This window comes from Mauremys mutica, chromosome 8 (assembly GCF_020497125.1).
Source record: "Mauremys mutica isolate MM-2020 ecotype Southern chromosome 8, ASM2049712v1, whole genome shotgun sequence".
NCBI classification, from domain to species: domain Eukaryota; kingdom Metazoa; phylum Chordata; order Testudines; family Geoemydidae; genus Mauremys; species Mauremys mutica.
In genome coordinates, this window is record NC_059079.1 from 59689308 (window position 1) to 59710641 (window position 21334).

The following is a 21334-nucleotide window of genomic DNA, read 5'->3' on the forward strand; positions in this document are numbered from 1 at the left end:
TGAATAGTCAATTTCTGGATGTCCAAACCACAGTTTCACACACTGAAGGTGTGAAAATACCCCCAAATTTGTGCCCTTTATTGTGCTGTCTTATCTGTAATCAGTTCATTTTCCCCATTTAGCTTTCCTGTTAACGGAGGATTTTCACAGGTCAGGGAATGAATGCTCAGGTTTTGTTGACAGGTTTCTAGCAACAGTGAATCTGTAACGATAGCATTTGACCCTTATGCTTCAGACTCCTTTAGATTTAGGCTCACACCCTCTTACTGATTAACTTACAGATCACCTCTGAATTTGTCCCACCGAATCTTATGGGAGTCCAGTCTGTTGTTACTTAGAGATTTAGGAGCTAGAAGGGAGGTGGATAGCAAAGGTAACAAATTCCAAGAGGATGTAAGAAAAGTAGGCCAGCCCTTCTTTAATGTCTAGCTTCTTAACACCAGAGCCCCCGTTCTCCATCTCACAAGGGTGCAGGTAGGTTGCAAGGTTACACCATTCTTTGTATCACCTCTGTACTTGTCCCTTTGCCTCCTGAAATGCAGAAAGCTGCTGTCAGGTAATGCATCCAACGAAGTGGGTATTCACCCATGAAAGCTTATGCTCCAATACATCTGTTAGTCTATAAGGTGCCACAGGACTCTTTGCTGCTTTTACAGATCCAGACTAACACGGCTACCCCTCTGATACTTGTCAGGTAACTGACAGCCAGGGCATCAGGAGGCGGGGATCCTGCCCCAGCCATCTGCTGGGGGGGCTTCAGCTTGGTCACACTATGCGTCAGTTTCAGTTTGGAGCCAGGCACAAGTTAGCTGGGCACCTCTCAGGAATGGAAGTGAAAGAGAAGGAACAGCAGGCTGGAGAGGTGGAGAATGTGCAGGGGGTAGGAATAATGGGTAGAAGAAAAAGGGAAGAGAGAAGAAAGAGGTGGAAGGTAAGGAATGATAAATGCAGGCTGTTAAAAGGGAGAAGGAGGGCATTACAGGGAATGGTAGAGCTGTCGGAGTTGTACGAGGGGTGTGTAAATAAGAGGCAGTATTGCTCTCTTATGGTTGGCAGGGCCAGGCTGGGCTAGGGGTTTCTCTCATTCATGGTTAAAAGGCCCCGGGCCATTAGGAGAAAGGGAAGGAATCCCGGGAGATCTTTTGTGTTTCCATAGAAGAGAGCAGCAGCCCTTAATTCACAGAAATTGAAACTAGCACAGAGAAAGCCCTGTTAGGTTCCCTAGTTCCTCCTCTGCGAGGGCAGAATTATTACCTACTGTAGACGTTCCAGTGCTCTGTCTAGTGGAGTTTTAGGGCCCATCCACACTATAAATGCAAAGAGTTTAGGGGATGCACATACAACAGTTGTTTGCTGACTTAATCACCACACAACAGCAATTTGTTGTGGAGATGGAATGTTGGCTGTGGACTGTATCCAAGCTAGCTTGCGAACCCAACTCTAGGTACACTTGTAATGTGGGTGAGTCCCAAGCTTCTGCTGCAGGATGATCTACATTTAATTTGATTAGTCCCAGTTCTGCCCTCTTGGTACCACCACTTTGGTGTTTACTCCCTTCCGTTAATGGTAGGCATTTATGTTCCTTTCAGTTGTGTCAAGACAGTGCTGATCAAATCAGGTAGGATGAGAAAACATTATTTCCATGGTCACACAGATCAGATCTCCTTTTCTGTCTCTCTCAGGCTATGTCTACACTATAGACCTTACAGTGGCAAAGCTGTACTGCTGTAAGATCTCCTGTGTAGCTGCTATATATATAGCTCTTATATATGTAGCTCCTGTGTAGCGGCAGAGAACTCAGTCAGGGGTGTTTTTTTCACACCCCTGACGGACAAAAGTGCTAGTGTAGACATAGCCTCACAAAGTTGTCTCAAGGTCAGGTTGTCCAAAGCATATGTCATGTGATCTAGGAATGTCCCTTTCCCCCTCGCCTTCTTTCCCCTACCTCGCTTGAAAAACAATTCCTGCCAGGTGAGAGACGAAAGGGAAGTTTCTTTCCAATAGCTCTTGTTTATGTGAATGCTGCATTCTCTCTAGCTTTCTTTGAAGCTACAACAGTTCCCTGTTGTACTCAAATCTACTTCAAGCTGCAAACAATATCCCCCCCCGTGCAATGTTTTTAGCATGAGTTCAGAAGTTGTTGCAGCGTGTCGGGCTTTGCAAACACCTATGTGACAAAGCAGCAACCTCTTTGTCGAGGTGTGACTCCGCCTTTATGGAATCTTGCCTTGCTCTCAGTGGGATTCACGGAGACAAAATGGCTGCTTCATGTGAAAACTTCCCCTGCCTCTCCCTTGAGTGCAGTGGTTTATGGAGTGTCTGAAGTTCAAGGAGCTCACGTAGAGATCATCTGAAAAGATGAACTTCTCAAGTGTTTCACTTGTTTCTATAGTCCAGCAGCAAGGTGTGGTTCGCCTCCTTGCAGATTCCCTTGTCAGAGATATCTTGTTATCTCAGGACATGGCAACCCCTCTCCTCCTGGCCAATAAGGATGGAAAAGCCTGTAAGGTCAGGGCACGCTCAGTGTCTCAGTCCTGAGATGTTATTTCCTCTTTTCCCCCAGCCCCCAACAACCTGAGAAATTGAGAAAGAAGGTAAAAGGCATCAGGGAAGGACACTACAGATTTTTATCACAGAGGTCACCTCTCCACAAAATAAATTTCCTGGAATAGGTCCATGAAGCAGCCATCAAGCATCCCAGATTCCAGAATAACATGGATTCGTCACCAGCACCAGAAGCCAAATGACTCCACAGTCTTTCATACTTTTGGGAGGAGCCATAGATATCAGCCTTCACAGAAGGTTATTTCTGTCAGAAGATAGGATTCAGAAGCCAGTGGCCACATGGAATGGTGTCATTCATTCTCCAAGCACATTGATCAGAACATTTGTCTCCTGCAGCAACATCCTGCTGGAAGGGAGGTTCCACATGTGTCCTATCTAGGAGCCTCTTAATTTCTCCCCAGAAATTTATCATTTTCCAGGACCCATCATCTTGGCTCTTCCTTGTGGTATGTTAGAATTGGAAAGGGTTAGTGAAGAAAAGCTATGTCAGCTCCAAGAGCAGGGAAGCTCTTCAAGGAACAGTTTCATCCAAGATCAATGGAAGAACAAACTTCCAACATAATACCAAACGGCTCAAGCTCAGAGCAAACAGATATATCTGAAGAGCTATAACTCTAGTTCCAGTAGGCCAATATATCAGTAATGTCTTACATGACTTCAGCAGTGGCTTTTATTAGCAAGGAAGGACGTACTGCAAGCATCTAATCTTCTCTGTTTCTGGGCAAAGAAGAAGAGAAAATAGATAGATAGATATTATCAAGCAATATTCATTAAGAGGAAATAAACACCACAGCAGTTTGATTAAGAAGGAAAAGGGTAGACTGGAGTCTATAGCCCAAGGTCTTTGAGTGGTGAGTTGTACCCAGGGTTGCCTTCCCGTCAATGGATTATTTGCATCCGGGATTCAAGGAAGGTACTGAAGTTCTCTTGCAGATGAAGAGATTAATCGGCCATAGCTACAATTGTGCACTGTTTTTCTATTCACCATGTTCTCCAGCACAGCTTAAAAAAAACCCAGAAGTGAGCTAGGTGACCCCACATTGTCCGAGGAAGTCCTGGTTCATACGCAATTCGGGTGGCCATCTCCACTTAGTGCTTCCTCTTCTACAAGAAAGATCTATTCTCAAGGACCAAAATTCTGCAAATAAACTCAGAAAAATTACATTAAGCTACATGATACTTGAAAGCTACCTGTTAAAATAGAATATGTTCATGTGTTTACAATATGCTTTTAGCCTTGAAAGTATTCCACAAATGGCATCAAGGGCCTGGTCTATATACAAGACATAGTTGTTGTACCAATATAATAAAAACCAGCAGGATCTTATTAAGAGGGATAAGGCAAAGATGCCACATTTATTGTAAATACCATAACAAAACAAAAGACAATGTTTTCCTACTTGTTTCCATTACTACTTATTCCTTATACACACACACACACACATATATTCATCCACACAATCATTCATTCAGGTTCTGTATAGATGTTATAGTTACCAGCCTAGATGTTGCTCATGCCAAGTTACTGGCCAGGTATCTTGGTCATGAGGATGGAGCCGAGTCTGTGTCAGATGCATCTGATGCTCTTGGAGGCTGGCAGCAGAACCATAGACTCAAAGTCCTTATTCTTTAGAGTCCAGTTTTATAGGGATTTTTCCCTATGTTAGTTGATAGGAGTTGCTTCATTCTGCTGTTGCTAAATCAATCAGCAGATGGCTGGCTCCATGTTATTAGATGTTTTGTTTTTCCTTCCTTTGAGGTGTGGTGGGTGGATTCCAGTTTGCCCTCCGGGGGTCATCTGGTTGATCCCACTTGACACCTTCTTCAGCCAACACTGAATTCTTCAGGCTGGTGACTCCCTAACCATTCAGTCACATACATTCTCTATCTTAATCACATCTATTTCACTGTTTCTTTACTTTTTGGGGTGTTACCAATTTATGTGAGACTCCCTGTCTTTTAACAATCAAAGATAAAGTGAGATGAAAACTTACAGAGGGTGGGGGTCTCTATTTATACACTATAACAGCTACTGTTTTGGCTTACTTAGAGTTAATTAATGTTTAACAAGTTTTATACAAAGTATTTCTTTGAGCAGGCTTCACACAGACACAGCTGGTGGCTTGCAGGTTAGAATCACAAATTTACTTTTAACATAAACCTTTAGTTATGAGGCATCAATTAACAATAAGTCATTTTTCATATAAACCATGTCTAATATAAACCTTCTTTAATATCCCTACATAGTGTTAAGTCATTAGCATGGATGGATCCAGTCAAGGCAAGGGCAAAATATATGTATATTTTTTGAGTTCTTATAGTAAAGTCTTAATATGGACTACAACCTTTAAAATCCAAGCAGTAGTAAACATTTCCAGCTCATCCCAGCCTAAGACATCTCATTAGAGTTGCCTCATTTCTCAGTTCTTCTCTAATGAGGAGAACTCCCTCTTGGGACCTAAATCTTGTATTAAATGCCTTGACTAGGCATGGTTTTGATCCCTTGTCAGGAGTGCCCTTAGAATTTCTCTCTCTAAAGTTTGCAATCACTTCAGCGAGGAGCTTTTTCAGAGATTAGGGTCTTATTGGAGCGCGGCCATCCTGCACCTCTCAAGAGGGCAAAGTTGTGCTAAGAATTAACACAGCCTTTATTCAAAAAATAAACCTGGTTGCAAGACATTATTATTCTCTAGTTTCTGCCCTTAACGTCTGGCACACTTGATTTCAAGAGAGCTCTAAAACTCAACGTTGAATGCAGTATCCAGTTCAGGAGACCTCTCTCTTTTCCTGGTCTGTAACATTGATCAGAAATAAGAAGAAAGGGGGAAAAACAAAACAACAAAAAACCCACTGCCGAGGCTTCAGTTATTAGATGGCTAAATCAGTGCTTTCCCAAGCTTTCTAAGATAGAAGCCGCCTTTTCCCCTCAAATATTTGTACACATTTATTTGGAGTCATGGAAGCCTCCTGGCCTGGAGGATAATTTGCAACATACAAAGGGAGAAATGATGGGGCCACCTGGTCATTTTTTACTCTTTGAGGCCATGGTTATATATAATATTCTCTGGTGGCTGGGATGGAATTCGAAGTTGCTCAGTAGTAGGAAGAGTTCATGGGAATTTTCATCTATTTAATCTGTGAATTCAAGTTGAAAGCACTGAACTCTACAAAGGAGCGTTGAAAGTATCTCAGACTGGTGAAGATGTCAAAGGAGTGGCTGCTCCCAGCCTGCTGTGATTGACAGTTCTGGTATCTGTCTCCAAGGAGCTGCGAGAGAACCATTGTAATGGATCTGCGGACTGCCCTGCTCCAGCTGTTCAGGACAAAGACTGTCTCTTACTATGTGCATGTACAGTGTCTACCACAGTGACACCTGTAGCTGCTACTGTGCTCTGAATAATAGTTCAGGTACAGTCCTGCTGTTCATGGAGGAGGGAGTTCATCATAAGCATTTAAAGAGAAATTTAGGGATGAATTCATTAAATGGATCCTGTCAGTTTGTTTAAAGTCAGATCAAATCCAAGGTCTAAAGTGTTCTAATGCTGCTGATAACCCTGTGGGTCAATGGGATTAGTTGGGCAGGAAGGTATTTACTCAGTGTGAGTGAAGGATAAAGAATCTGGCCGTAAAGGACTGATTTTTTTTTTGTATGTTCATAACTCATCAGTTCACTTTTCAACTCAGTTTAAAATGCACATTTGGCTGGGAAATTTTAGAAAACCTCTTTTTGGCGTGACACACCCTGCTGACTATGCAGCAGCATCTGTCCGCACTGACCGCAGAAACAGTGCAATGGAGGGATGGGGGAAAGGTAAACAAATGGGGGTGAATGTTAGCTACTGTGCCATTAGAAACCCAATGCAATACACTTGCCTGCTCACTGGAAAAGTGTCACGGTGCGAAGGAAAGGAAGTTTAGCAGGGTTTTAGCGGAGAGGAAAACAAATGAAAAATTACTAATATGGTGGATTGTGCTAGCATGGGCTGCAGTTGTGCTCTTGGCTGTTGAGCAGGGCCCAGGGTGGTAAGCGCTTTGATGGAAGGTGCCCAAGGAAAATCCAGATGTTGCAGGATGTGCTATTGGTATTTCAGTAGGTGGCGCTGCTTCCTTTTCTGAATTGATTCTATAGCATAGCATAATGTGCCATCTTGAGCGACGCAGAAAGCTGTTTGTGTGGCCTCTTGTAATTGCTAAAGATCTCATGGAATATTTTGTAAGAGTGTCCAGCTGTCCTGACCAAATTACAGTTTGAGTAATTACCTTCTCCCTATCCAGTCCTGGAGTTTTAATTGGATACAATATTCGTCCTAATTTCCTGCCCTAAATAGGTGCATAGTATTGCTCTACGTTGTTAAATGGTTGCTGCATTCAACCCCAGCTGCAGCTACATGGCATTGCTGAGGGAAAGATGCCTAAATGCCTTTGGATGAAAGGTACTGTGTGCATGGGCTATATTAGGATTAATAAAAGAGAATATAAAAGTAGCAGCTAAAATACAGAGGTACAGGAGAAAAGGAAACAATAAAAGACATGTAGGGAGAAATGAGATGGTAAGAATGAAAAAATTATAAGATGGGCAGAGTGCAAGAGTCATTAAGCAGTAGGAGTTTGGTGCTGAAATTCTTGTTTAAGTGATTGAAATAATTTATTGACACAAAGATATTGTTTTCCTTGTGAATGTACACAGGGAATATATAATAGGCATCATATGTTCCTGACAGCTTTTCAGATTGACTTGGAAGTTGCAGTATAAACACACATAGTCCAATAAAACACTTCGTAGTGTTAATAACAGTATGAATAAATTATTGATGATTTCTCACTGCATGGCAATTTTCTTTGTTTTGTGGGGAGAAAAATTAAAACTACCATCTTATGATTGTAATAAAGAACAAGAACACACAACAGTTTAGGTTTTCTCTGCTGGCTTTTGAATACCTGTCCTGAGCTCCGCCAAAACTCAGGACAGGTTTACACTGTACACTTCGGCTGGCACAGCTGGGTTGGTCAGGGGCGTGAAGAGGGTAATCCCTGACTAACAACACTGTTCCAAGAATGAGGGGGGATATGATAGCTGCTTTCAACTACCTGAAACAGGGTTCCAAAGAGGATGGATCTAGACTGTTCTCAGTGGTAGCAGATGACAGAACAAGGAGTAATGGTCTCAAGTTGCAGTGGGGGAGGTTTAGGTTGGATATTAGGAAAAGCTTTTTCACTCAGAGAGTGGTAAAGCACTGGAATGGGTTACCTAGGGAGGTGGTGGAATCTCCTTCCTTAGAGGTTTTTAAGGTCAGGCTTGAGAAAGCCCTGGCTGGGATGATTTAGTTGGGAATTGGTCCTGCTTTGAGCAGGGGGTTGGACTAGATGACCTCCTGAGGTCCCTTCCAACCCCGATATTCTATGATTCTAACAGAAGTCCGTAGCGTAGATGCAGTTATGCCATCAAAGCTGTGCTTTAACTGGTACAGCTTGTTTCGCTCAGAGAGCGGGGCGTGAGGTAGAATAACTTACACCAGTAAAATGGTTTTGCTGGTATAAACTGAGTCCATGCTAGCAGTGTTTTGCTGCTGTAGTATACTACTATTCCTCTTTGGTAAAGCACTCTTAATTGGAGGTGACCTCGGCACAGCTAATGTATATTGATTAGCCACGCAGCTCAATTAGTTCCATCTGTAGGAGATACATGGATGGTGGGAACATCCTCTAATAAGGCAGTTTTCTGTCCCTTAGTGCCCTTATTAAAATCTTTTGGGTGCTGATTGATGGAAGGGAAGGGCTGATAACTGGAGCCAGTCAAAAATTTTCATTTGAAAATTTGTTAGTGAAATTTGACCTTTTTATGGAAATTTTTGTAAAAACTTTTAGATTTTCTGGCAAATTCTGGTTTTCTTGGTAACTTTAAAAACATTTTTGTCATTTCATTTATTTTTTGTTTTTAATTTGAGGGTTCAGTTTTCTCTTTGCAAATTTGGCTTGAGGCAGTTTAGCAAGCCAGGGGATAGGATTTTTCCAAACCAAAGATTATTTTCAATTTCAAAGTAAAACAAATATTTGGTTTTGAAAAATATGATTTTTGGAAATGAAAAATTCTGCAGAAAATTTCCAAAAAATTCCAATAGCTCTATTTGTTTGAAAAACAGTAACAAAGGAATGAAATAGCCTTCAATATTATTTGTGGAGTAAAAAGAAAAAAAAAATTTTTTTACACCAGTTCTATGGATAATACCATTTAGAACCAGGCCTATCACATGCTACCCAGCCACCCCTGATCTGCCAACGTGCTGCAGTTCTGAGTTGCAGAACCCTCTTGTCATTCCATTCCAGGCCATTTGCCCACCACAGACTGCCAGCTATGCTAAAGTGAGGCTGGTTCCCTGAGGCTGGCATATGTATGGCAGTGGCGGATTAACAAATTTGCCGCCCCTAGGCCCTCAAAAAATTGCCACCCCCCCCTACCCCCCCTGTGCGCCAGCTCACCTCTGCTCCCCCACGGCAAGCCTGGGGGGGAGGGGGGAGATGTGGCGTGCTCGGGGGATGGCGGGGGTGGAGTGATGGTGAGCTGGGGCAGGAAAAGCCCTGTTAATCTCCCTGGGTTAGCTCTGGCCTGCCATGAGGACTGTTGCCTTGGGCAATTACCACCGTTGTCTTCACATGTTTTTACTACATAAAAGGGCTTGATTACTCCTTTTGAGCTGGAAAGCTTGGTCCACTCTCTGGCTTTAATGAGGTCTCTGATTGTCATTGGATCCCAGACGTACCCCGTGCCAACCATTAGCGCCACTCAGCATTAGGATGTCATATAGGTAAAATCATAATAAATAAAATGCATCTAACGTTTTCAGAACATCTGCTGGGGCCCATAAAGACCAAACCCCATCCAGTGCCTCTGCCCTGTCCTACTTTATGAAGGACCTTCACTGATTTTAAACCTCTTTTGCACCGCTTCACCCTCCCCTACTGGTAATCTCGCTGAGGCTCTAGACAACATGTGATCTGCTAAACTACCTTGTCGCACGTTGCTGTAGGTTCTTCAGTTGTGTTTTAACTTTGGCCTACTCTTGGCCCTTTGCATGTTGATTGGCAGGCCTAGATTAATCCATGTACACCCTCCCCCACCCCAAAATTTACCTCAGCCAGCCCAAATCAGCAATACTGGAAATACTGTACTGTTCTGTAAAAGTTGGCATGAGAACACAACACCTTTTCAGTATCTGTGGTGCTTCTGTGATTTCTGCTGAGAAAGCTCTAGCTCTAATAATGAATGGAAATGTTCTCCTATTTACAGGTTGTATTTCACATGCCCTGTCCTGCTTAAAGAAGATGGTGGTGGTGAGAGAGAAGGCAATTTCCATAGTGCACAGGGGTCCCAAAATTCTCTGATCTGGCACTGTTGATTAGTCTGTCAAATTAGTAATCATACCCACTATACACATTGGTGGAGAGCCAGACCCTCTGAGCCAAGCTGCCCTTTCTTACTCCCGTACAATGCTGTTGACTTGAGCTGGTCCGTGCAGGTATAGTTGGGGTCAGAATTTGGCCTAGCAGTGACCTCTAATAGCCGACTGTGGAGTAGGATGTGGTTGTCATGCTCTAGCAGCACAATGGAACAAGTTGTAAAGGAGGAACAACTACTTTCTCCAGGAGAAAATGCATGGAGAATTCACCTCAGGACAGGCCACAGGTTGCTTAGATTGAGGCAGACTAGTTAATAGTCAAGCAAATCTTGAAGGTTCTTCTCTCAAAAAATGTCCATTGTGAGCGATTTACTTCAAGCATGTCTTGAAGAAGTCTCTGAAATGTTGGCTGTTTCTGTTTGCCAGGGGTAAATGCTAGTGATACAGTTAAGAGTGTTACGGAGCTTTTCAGTCCTAGATGACTGGTTCAGATGTTGCCCAGAATGCTGATGACCAAAAGCTGTCACCATCTGATGGTTCCATGTGAAATATACTGGGAGGTTCAAGTGACCACACCAGCAAGCTCACCATCCCCAGCTATTGGCTGAACTTCTCCCTCCCTCTTAAGGTGCTGTTATACCCTAGGAAAAAATAGCATCATGGGCCTCTGTATTTGTTTCTCAATGATTCCAGCTCAAATGGGCTGAGTTCACAAGAAAAAGCTGATTTCCTAGCCCTCATTCAGGGATCTGAGAGTCAAGCTGGGGTTCCTTCCAGCGTCACCACCAATTCTGTCCTCACTTGCACCTGTGCAGCCTTATTGTCTTCCACAGACTGGTACAAGTGTGAGTGTTGGCCCTTTGATTGGAACATAGTAAGCAATTGCTCTGCTCTTTCTTAGGGTGTGTCTACACTGCGACTGGAGGTGTGATTGCAGCATGTATAGCAGGGGTTGGCAACCTCTGGCAGGTGGCTCGACTGGGTAAGCACCCTGGCGGTCCGGGCCAGTTTGTTTACCTGCTGCGTTGGCAGGTTCGGCAGACCACGGCTCCCCACTGGCTGCGGTTCGCAGTCCCAGGCCAATGCGGGAGGCGGGAAGCCGCAGCCAGCACATCCCTCGGCCTGCAGCGCTTCCCACCGCCCCCATTGGCCAGTGAGAGCCGCGGTCTGCCGAACCTGCCGACGCGGCAGGTAAACAAACTGGCCCGGCCCGCCAGGGTGCTTACCCTGGGGAGCCTCCTGCCAGAGGTTGCCGACCCCTGATGTATAGGCACACTCAAGCTAGCTTTGATCTAACTAGCTCAAATAACAGTAGTAATGAAGCTGCAGCAGCATGGGCTAGCCCCTCGAATCTATATCCAGGGCCTTGTGCAAAGTTGTACAGCCCATGCGGCCACCTGTGCTGCTGCGGCTTCACTGCTATTGTTGTTCAGTCTCTGTTGGCTCTCCTAGGCTCAAGCCATGCCTTCTGCCCTTGGTGCAGGGCTCTGGACAGCATTCTTTCTCAGGGCTGCTCCTAGTAGTCTTTTGGCCCTGCGCCGGACTCAAACTCCTGCCTTTGGTGTGGGGTTCTCCACAGCCTTCTTTGCTAGGGGCTGCACCTGAATCCTGGGGAGCTGCCCCAGCCCCCCACTGTCCAGGCTCCACCACAGCAGAGCCTCCCTGTAGGTCTCTCTCACTGCATAACCAGGCATCAGGCAGAAGATGCTGTCTTCTGACTACTGTCACATGACCCGACTCTGGCATTGGCCACCACTCGGGGCCTTGAATGCTTACAGGCCTGACCCCCCCGCAGTGACGGACGTCAGTGGGGTGACTCACATGTCTTCTGTTGGTGGTGGGTCGCTAAACACACACACAGATGTGTTTACAGGATCAGGCCTCCATGGGAGGAGGTGGCTCAGGTATGAGGAGAGGACGGGAGTTGGTGGGGAGCACATGGTCCTAGAGAGAAGATCCTTGTTGCAGGAGGGTTGTTTCACTCTGATAGGACTGAGAGTCACTCTGTGGTGAAATATACTGGAAGGATGTGGTATTTCAAGTAATTTAAAGCGTTTCTCCATGCTTTGCTCTAATGCTGTCATTTCATATGTTTTTTTAAAAACGTTATTTTCAGAACTCTTCAGGTACAAATGAGGAGAGTAAAAAATAAGAGACATCAACATGCCAGTCAAGTCATCTCGTAGGAGCTCAGATCTAGCAGCTCCCACGTATTGCCTAGATAATTCAGATTTTCCATGTTTTTTTCAGCATAGTTGCAATAGTGAATACAAAGCTGGCTTTAGGACCCCTCGGAAAACGAAAACTGAGAGCAGGTTGCAGCACTGGCTGACAAAATAAGCACATCTACCCTTTTCCCTGGAATGATGCAAATGATATAAATACAGACAGAAATTTCACATGAAGGTTACGTACTTTTTTCCTTCATTCTGTGTCTAGTTCTGTATCTGTTTCTAGATATAGATACAGGTAAATATAGGCAGTGCTTCTGTTGCATACAATTATGTTTAAAATGTACCAAATCTTTAAAATGAAGAAAGTGTTACGTAAGTCAGAGACTGCAATGCAGAACTCCATTCAATTTTTAATTGTAAAAATTGTAAAAACAAATAAACAAACAAAATAAATCTGTACCTGAGAATAGATGTTTGGTAATGGGGTTAGGGTATATATTATTCATAGGAAAGGAAATCTTTTAAGAGAGGGCAGTTGGCCCTTTAAAAGTCAGGAGCTTCTTGATCTGGTGTGACTCCCCTTGGGGGTTTTGATTCACTGCCCAAAAGACACTTAGTGTCTCATTTAATATTAACAGGAGGCGAGCCCAGCTGCTTGGTGACCCTTGGCACCTTAAATCATGGGCTACTTGTTAAAAAAACAACAACAAATTTGGAAGGGGCAGGGCTGCAGTTTGGCACCAGGTCACATGACATCTGGAAAGCCTTCTCCTGGTGGCTGGGGTTAGGCCTTGACTGCAATTGCTGGTTGACACCTGCTGAGGATCTGGCCCCAGAGTTTTGCTGGAAATAACTGCATCACAAGAAAACCCCACGCTTAATTTTTCCTTCGCCCCTTCATCTCCCTTGCCTTCTCCTTCCTCTAATTCTCTCTCTCCATTTCCGAGTATGATTCTTTTCCATTCCCTCTTCTTTTGTCTCCTCTTCCCTGACTCAGTCTCTCAAGGCCTCGCCCTGCCCACCCTGCTGGCTCACTGATTAGCCCTTCCAGTGCCATGTACATATCAAATGGCAGTGTGAAAACCATGGTACCTATAAGGGTTACAGCTTGTCCGGCTACCACCAAGAGCACTGTTCTACTAGAGCACTGACCCTACAAGCTGCCCTGTGCGGGCAGATTGTAAGGGGCTCTCCCTAGATGGAGCTGCTCACAGGATCTTTGAGTCCCCTGAATTTTTGAGACATCCTCCTGGCCCTGTGCAATAGCCCCAGAGACCTCTGGGATACAGAACACTTTGTAGAAGGACTCCTGTATGCATTAATTTGCATAATGTAAATTAAGAACTAATCTCTGCTGTGGAAACCAGAGCTACTCCATGATCTGTGCTCATTCCTTGAAAAGATCCTCTGGGCTAGAGCTGAGCAAACCCCCAAAGGTGACCAAATCCGTCTGAATGACTGTGTATTCACGCTGGCTGCCCTCCCTTTGTGCTGAGAGCCTAGTGAATGAGAGGAACGTTCTCAGAAAGTGAACTTTAAGCAGATGTTGGGAAATATTTCTGGAAAGGATGTAATCCAAAGTGTTTGCTCTGGAAATCTGATCGTACAAGTTACACTCCTTCAGCCAGGGGACAGAAATGCACCTTATGCTTGATCAATTGTTCATTGAAGTCAGCAGCAAGACTACCAGTGTCTTCAGTAGGCTTCGGGCCGGGCCCTGCGTGACCTGTTTAAACACGGGCTGGAATGTCAGAGCATCATTTCAAGCAGCTGACAGACTGGTGGAACTCATGATCTGTTTGCACTTAGACAGTGAGGAGAAAGGGCTAAATTCTGCCAGTGCATTAATTGCTTTACCTAGTTTGCCAAGCTCTACCTTAAAGGGCTAAGCGATCTACTCTGTGCAACGAGCACTGCCCCGCTACACTTGTGTAGAGTGTGGGACTTGAGGAAAACCCAATGGCTGAGGGCTGGCTGGGAAGGAGAACAGCTGGGTTGCTCCAGTGTGAGGCAAGAAGCTGGCCTTCAGCTAGGAACTGGTTGAGGGCTATGGCCTGCCAGTGGCTCTTGGTAAGAGGGTAGGCCTGACCCAGATGGTTGGGTTGATTGGAGCCCAGGAGTTGACAGTGAGACCCGCCTTTGCTGCTGGGGCCTCGTCTGTTAGGGAAGGGGCTGAAGGCTGAGCTCAGAGGGGCTGAAGACTCCTGATTTTGGTTTTGGACTTGGACAGAGGGATTCTGTTACGGTGGAAGGAGCTGAATGCTTTAAATTAGCTTATCTGGAGGGCCCACTCACTGCTACCTCTGGAGTAGGCCAAAGAGTGTGATAGGGATGCTGAGACAGAATGGCTGCAATGCCCCGCTATTGCTGAGAGGTGTCACTCCAGGATGCTGAGTCTTGTACAAGGCCTTTGCCCTGCAATAGTTGCATGGGTGGCTATGGAGGTGATACTGTCTCTGCCCGTGATCTGAGATAGTCCTCCTTAGATGGCATGTGTCTCAGACAGTGCCCCAGGTTTTCCCTGCGTCCAGCAGCTCTAAGATCACAGTATGATATCTGGTGGCATGCAGTGAGGAAAGCACTGCAGCAAACCATGGCTTGGCATGATTTTGAGCTTGGTTGACTGGTACGCCAACTTCCAACCATAACAGCTGCACAAGACACTTGGTTCTAATGGTTGGCTGTGGTGTATGGGACAAGGTTGTTGGTTCAGGTCTGGCTGAACTAGTTCGATCTACCTTGCTTTCTTTGCTGTATGGAAGGGGAGCCATAAGCATTTCAGCAGTGCATCAGTTCCGCCAGTCCTCCCAATTCCATCTCATAATGAAGTGTAAAGTCTCTGTTCTGAGCAACAGCAGTGAGCGCTGTGAGATACAGGGGACATGAGTCTGAGGGGTCACAGCTATAAGGAGAGCTGTGTGTGGGCTCCCAAAGAGTCCTGTTGAAGTCCATCCTTCTGCATGGCTACATTAAGCTCTTGCAAGGACGAGCCAGACGACCGACGGTGTCAAACAATTGGAGTCCTTAAGAGTCTCCATGGTCAGTGAAGAAAGGGCCAAAGAGTGCTCTTGGGACAGACAGAAGATTGAGTTATTAGCCAAGCATGTCAAAAACAACCCACAGTCTCTTCCCTGTCCCCTGTTCATGGGCTGAGATGGTGGGGCATTACCCTTGGTTTCAGAAGCAAGGGGAAGGTTATGTGGGGTTAGGGCTCTTTGGCAGAGTCATCATCTGTAGCCTGCTGAGGCACTAGACAAGAATGTCACTGTGTCGAGCCTACAAAGAGCAGTAGAACGAGTGTGTAGGGTCATAAACTGTTATCTGCTGCATGATTTGTCCGCATCAGAAAGCCACCATTCACCGTGGTCAGAAGTTAATGCTCAGGGCTGCAATACAAGGGAGATGTTGTGGTGAGCAGCAGAGCTGGGGTGTGGCGGAGATGGATCAGCAGGAGATGCTGCAGGTTAGGGTGGAGGAGCATGAGCTGGTGGGGGACATAGTGTTGGGCTAGCAGAGGATGCTGCAGGTGAGAAGCGAGGTGCATTGGCAGAGCTGATGATGGGAATGAGGACAGTGATTGCTGCGTGGGGTGCATCGGCAGAGCTGCGTGGGAAGCTGGCAAAGCACTAAACCACGGTTCTTGGCTGTAGTCAGCGCTCTCAGTTCCTTGCTGTCAGGAGCACTGAATTCTCTCACTTAATGAAGAGATGATGAAAGGTTTGGGCTGAGCAGATCCTTTGCCTATGGGAGACGGAGAGGTGGATGGCTCAAATGATGTCGCATGGAGTCAGTGCAGATTGGAGATGTCATTCTCTGTGCTCTCACACTTCACGTGGCAGAATGGGACAGCCCTGCAGGGCTGCCGTGGACTATGGCATTCGCGTGAGTGCCAATTAGCTTCCCTCTGCAGAGCAGGGAGGTGGAATGGGGCACGTGACACAGGGACATTTGATAGCTTAGCTCCAGGACAAGGAGGTTCACGGCTGAGCTCTGCCAAGCTTGAGATATGCCATGGCATGGCCTTGTCTCTGGGGGAGCTGGAGTTTACCACGCCCAGCTCTCTGCACAGAACTGCAACCCAAAACAGGACATGTCGGTTGATTGTGAAAGCCGAAGCACAGGTCGCGAATAGACGCCAACAGCCGGCAAACCCGTATGCCAATGTGCCTACAGACCCCATGCCAAGAGGAAAACACTTGAGCACAAGCAAATGCAAACTGCCCAAACAGTGCCTCTTCTTGGCACAGCCCTATTGCCCAGGGCATGCTAGGAACAGGCTTTAGCAGCCATCTGTTGTTGCATCTTGGTTAGTCTGCTGTTCTAGTGGCACCTCTCTCAATTTAGGATCAGGTCCTCCTCCTGTTGAGCAGACATGCTGTGGGGCTGGAGGCCATAGGGAGCCTCTTTTAGCACACCCATGCAGCAGCGGGGCACGATACCTACTTAGTCCTGGCAGGAGAGCCTATCTGGTGGGGGGACATAGCTTACTGGTACGCAGCATGTGTGATGGTACTGAAATGCCCCCAGCAATGTGCCCTTCCCTGCCCACGCTAAGGCATCCTGCCCTGTGTTGGTGGGTGGCTCATTGTCACTGTGCCCATCTGACACAGCTCCACAGCTCCCACCCGCCAACACAACGGGTGGCTCTGAGGGACAAGGACTGCGCTTGATCCTTAGAGTGCAAGATGTGCTGCTGCTGCCACCTGATGGCCATGTGAGGTGAGTCAGCTGGGTAGCAAGGTGGTACGGAAACAAGGGTGTTGACTTATTATGAATCATTGAGCAGGTGGCCAGATGGCTCAATGCATGGGCAAAGGGGTTTAATGCTTTTTCTCCCCAGGTCACTGGGACGAAGCCAGCTTGGACTGATCATGGCCAAAAGTTACCACCATTTGGTACCCATTTGAGTGAATGTGGAGTGAGTTGGTGTCCTCATAGGGCAAAATCCAAAACCCTATTCCAGGCAATGCCGACTCTCTCATTCAAATTCTCAGCCGGAGAGGCTCAGGAATGTCCAGTCCTATTTAATCTCAATCCACCCCTGCTTGGTGGAGCCATCTCTCTGGGTCAGAGAGGTCATTCTCTCTGACCGAGTGAGATGGCTCCACCAAGCAGGGGTGGATTGAGATTAAATAGGACTGGATCCAAGGGCCCCTCGCAGCTTGTATTCCCTTGTAACAATGCTCTTGGCTCCTTGCCATGCCAGTGCCACCCCCTGCTCCATATTCTCCGTGTTGGACCCCAGCAGTTACTACTAGTAGGTCCCACTTTGTGAATCCCTGTGGTCCATAATGGCCTAAGGATACTGCCTTAAACCGCCCTTGCCTGCCCATTAGTATCGCGACACAGCTAGATAGATGGACACTCTTAGATTGGGTGGCAGTGTGGCCCCATGGCTAGGGCACTGCACAGGGACCTGGGACACCTGAATTCTGTTCCTGGCAACACCTCGGGCAAGTCATTTTTGCCTCTCTGTGCCTCAGTTTCCTCATCTGTAAAATGGGGCTGTCATAAACAGTTAAACATAAACAGGTTTTTTTTTCTACCTGTGAACACCTGACCAGAGGACCAATCAGGGACAAGATAATTTAAAATCCCTGTGGAGGGAAGTTTTTTTTCCTGTGTCCTTTGTTTGAGTGACTCACTAGTTGAAATTAAAGGAGTCCAGACGTCTTAATCAAGTCCTCTCAGAGTTCTGCAATAATTTCTTCTATTCAAGCTAGTGAGTATTAGAAAGGGAACTAGTATTTTTATATTGTTATTTCTGTATTTGCAATTGTGTGTTTTGCTATAGAATTTCTTTAATTCTGTACTGTTATTGCTTTTACTGAGAAAGAAAGGAGGGGGGATTCTCTCCAGAGATTGATAAGTTTAGACCCTGTGTATTGTTCCATCTTGGTATTACAGAGACAGTTTACTTTCTTTTTATTCTTTAATAAATCTTTTCTGTTAAGGACTTGGTTGATCTTTCCTTGGGTGAATTCTCAGGGAAAGGGGAGGAGGGAGGAGGAAGGCATCCCTCTGTAGTTGAATCCCGATATCTCTCCTAGGAGAAGGGAGGGGGGAGGAAGCAGGGGAGAATGGTTTACTTCTCCTAGGTGTAAGAACTCCATGGATTTGGGGCTCTTGGGATCCCCAAGGATTTTGGGGAAGGACTGTGTCCCAATACACGTACATTATTGGGTGGTGGCAGCTTTTACCAGATCTAAACTAGGATTTTAGTTTAGGGGAGTCCATGCAGGTCCCCATCTTGGAACCCAACAGCTCTAAGTGGGGGTGAGACCTATGACAGGGGCTAATGACTCCAATCTTGTTTGTGAAGTGCTTGGAGATTTTTATGGAGGAAAAGTGCTATCTCTCACTAGAGACAGTCCCTGGGGGTGGCTTAAAGGAAAGTCCATGCAATATCAGATCAGTGAATAAATAGAGGGCTGTGGGCTCCAGAGCTGTCAGTCTGTCACTTCTCAACCTTCACCAGTTTTACTCAAAGAAGCTTTGTAAAATCATCATTTTAATGTATTCCCTCCTGTTAATTTTGTGTACCTCCTTAAAGTACATTGGGTGAATGTTCTTTGCACATGTACTGCCAGTATAAACACGCACACAAAAGGTTCTGACTGGACAGAGATCAGTAATATCTTGCCCTTTTATCATATTTTCCAACTAAAGATCACCAAGTGCTTTACTTGATCCTTGCCGTACCCTTGTGAGGAAGGATCATTATCCCTGTTATTTATAGATGGGGAAACTGAGACACAGAGCGGCCAAGTGATTTGCCGAAGGTTATATCGGAACGCAGTGGCAGAGCCACCAATAGAGCCTAGATCCTCTCACAGCCAGTCCTGTGGGTTCGCTACAAGATCATCCTTCGTCTCAAGATTTACAACCGGAGGAAGGTTTGGAGAGCTTTGGTGTTGAAAGAGTCAGTTTTGCAGCCTTTTTTAAGGACAGGCAAGCAGTGTCTTGCAGATGTCAAGGAAGCCAGTGACTGCACTGCAGGGTTAGTTTCCAACTGCCACACAGAGCTTGTCCCATCAGACAAGATGAGGGATAAGCAGTGTCTGAGAGATCCAAATGTATTAGCTTCATTCACTCTTGCTTCAGCTCCTTGGGTTACCTGTTCTCCTTGTCAGCTGGCTTAGAGCCTTCACTTGCCTCAGTGCAATGGGAAAGATTGGTTCTGTGTGGCATGAGGATTTAACCCTCCTTCTTTCTCTTCTGCTCTGGGGATGTTCTCTGCCTGTGTTTTGAATTGCTTTCATTTCAAGAGAGAGAAGGAAGTTTGAGACAGGGAAGTGGAAGCTGGGATGGCTGTTTAAATGAAACAAAAACTGGCCTGACCCTTTTCTCAAAACCTAGCCTAACCTTTCCTGAGGCTTGTGAATTCAGGTATCTGTATTACCAGAAGCATAAGTTATAGATCCACGAGATCCTCTTTTCACAAGGTCTGCAGACTGGTTTGACAGTCTGCAGAATTTTTAGATCATTTGGATAAAGGTCTGAGCTTCAGAGTGCTTCCCTGGATCCGTCAAGCTTTAGAAGTTCACTCATCACTAATATGTTAATTCCCAGACTGTAGACTTGGTGGAGAACGAGAGTTCAGGTTGTAAACAAATATCCATCAGTTCAGAATGTTATTCAAATGCTGTGGTTACAAGAAAAATTCCCAACAGCTGCAATCATGGAGATTTGGAGTTCAGGTTCTGTAACAATAGCTATGTCCTCCCCCTATGCTCAGACCGGGGGAAGTAGATAGGCTCCAGTTTGCAATGCGCTCCCTGTGGGCAGAGGTAATTGGGAACCCTAGTTAGCGGAGAAACTGCTGAAAGTTAAGGAGGTTGATGCTGCAGATAGATAATAGTAATAGTTGTTAACCAGCCATGAATTAGAAGGCTGTCTGCGGGCATAAGGCAGATTTATTCTGCCGAGGCGTCTGAAATGCAAACCTAGCCACCGATCTCCAGGCCTTTGCTGCCCTTTAGAATGGATTGCAACAGTCTGCTTGGACCACTTGGAGCCTTGACTGTAGCTGCCTGTGCGTTTAGCGATGTTCCTTGTACAAAGCACGTAACAGCTGTGCTCTGTAGATTGTGCTGGCTACCGGTGTGTTTCCAGGTTCAATTCAGGGTGTTTCTTTGAATCTAGAAAGCCCCGTATAGCTTGGGGCCTGGCTACTTGAGACATCACCTTTCCCTTTGTGCACCGTCATAGCAGTTATCCAGATGTGGAACTCTGTATGACCAACCTGTTTGCTCAGGGCCAGATGTGGGTCCCATTGAAATCCATGGCAAAACTGTCCTTGACTTCAGTGGGGAGCAGGACTTGACCCTCAGTTTTTCCCTTGGTAAGTGGATGTGTATCTCCTGTGGGCTGCTTGGAGTTCCGCCTTAAATTGACCTTTCACATTTAATGATCTTATAAATGCTGATAAGCGATGGTCAGCGTACCCAGAGACTATTGGTGGGTACATAGTGTATAGATTAAAATCAATCCATCCTTGTTTTGCTTAGCCTGTAAACAAGGGTGGCAGCTAGTTCCTGGGAGGTGGTAGTGGCATTCATCCACCGGGAGCTGGGCTAAGAACACCAAACTCCTTTCACACAGGCTGCCAACCAACCATGGGGTGACAAAAACCTTTGCTCGCTGCTGATGTAGGGTGGTGGGCTTGACTCACACCCAGAGATGAAAGGCTGCAGGGTATGGATTTCCCAGTGGAAAGTAGCATGAGATTTTACTGCTAGTTAAGCCATGGGGGTTAGGGTCTCGTTGGAGATGGGGGTCACAGCTCCAAAGAGAAGGATGGTCTTGGAGTTAAGGCAGGAGATCAGGGATTAGCTCTTGACTCTGAACAGGTCCTGTGCAATCTCAGGCAAATCACTGTATCCCTGACAATACAAATAATAATAAAGGAAGCTGTGATCCTGGTGGGGTTGGGATATGCGGGGGCTGGAAATCTGTACCGAGATTTGCAGATACAGGCCATAGTGTTCACTGGTGGCAGGCTCTCACCACTCTGTGTTGGACAAAATTGCCCCCTCCTCGAGATGAAGATGTGCCTTTAATGCTGTGGGTGCTAGCTCATGGAAAAAGAGATCCTCTCTCTTGGGATTGTCTGTGTGAGGACAGCATGTGGCTCCATGCCACCAGCTCCTGTCTGCACCTGCTCCTAATGCCATGATTGTGTCCCCAGCCTGTGGAACT

The 21334-nt window shown here is 46.0% G+C and overlaps 1 protein-coding gene across 4 annotated transcripts in view; it reads left to right on the plus strand.

The window, feature by feature from the left end:
• Positions 1-21334, plus strand: part of ASTN1 (astrotactin 1) — a 239963-nt gene that overhangs the window by 78755 nt on the left and 139874 nt on the right. The gene's annotated exons all lie outside the window — the stretch shown is intronic.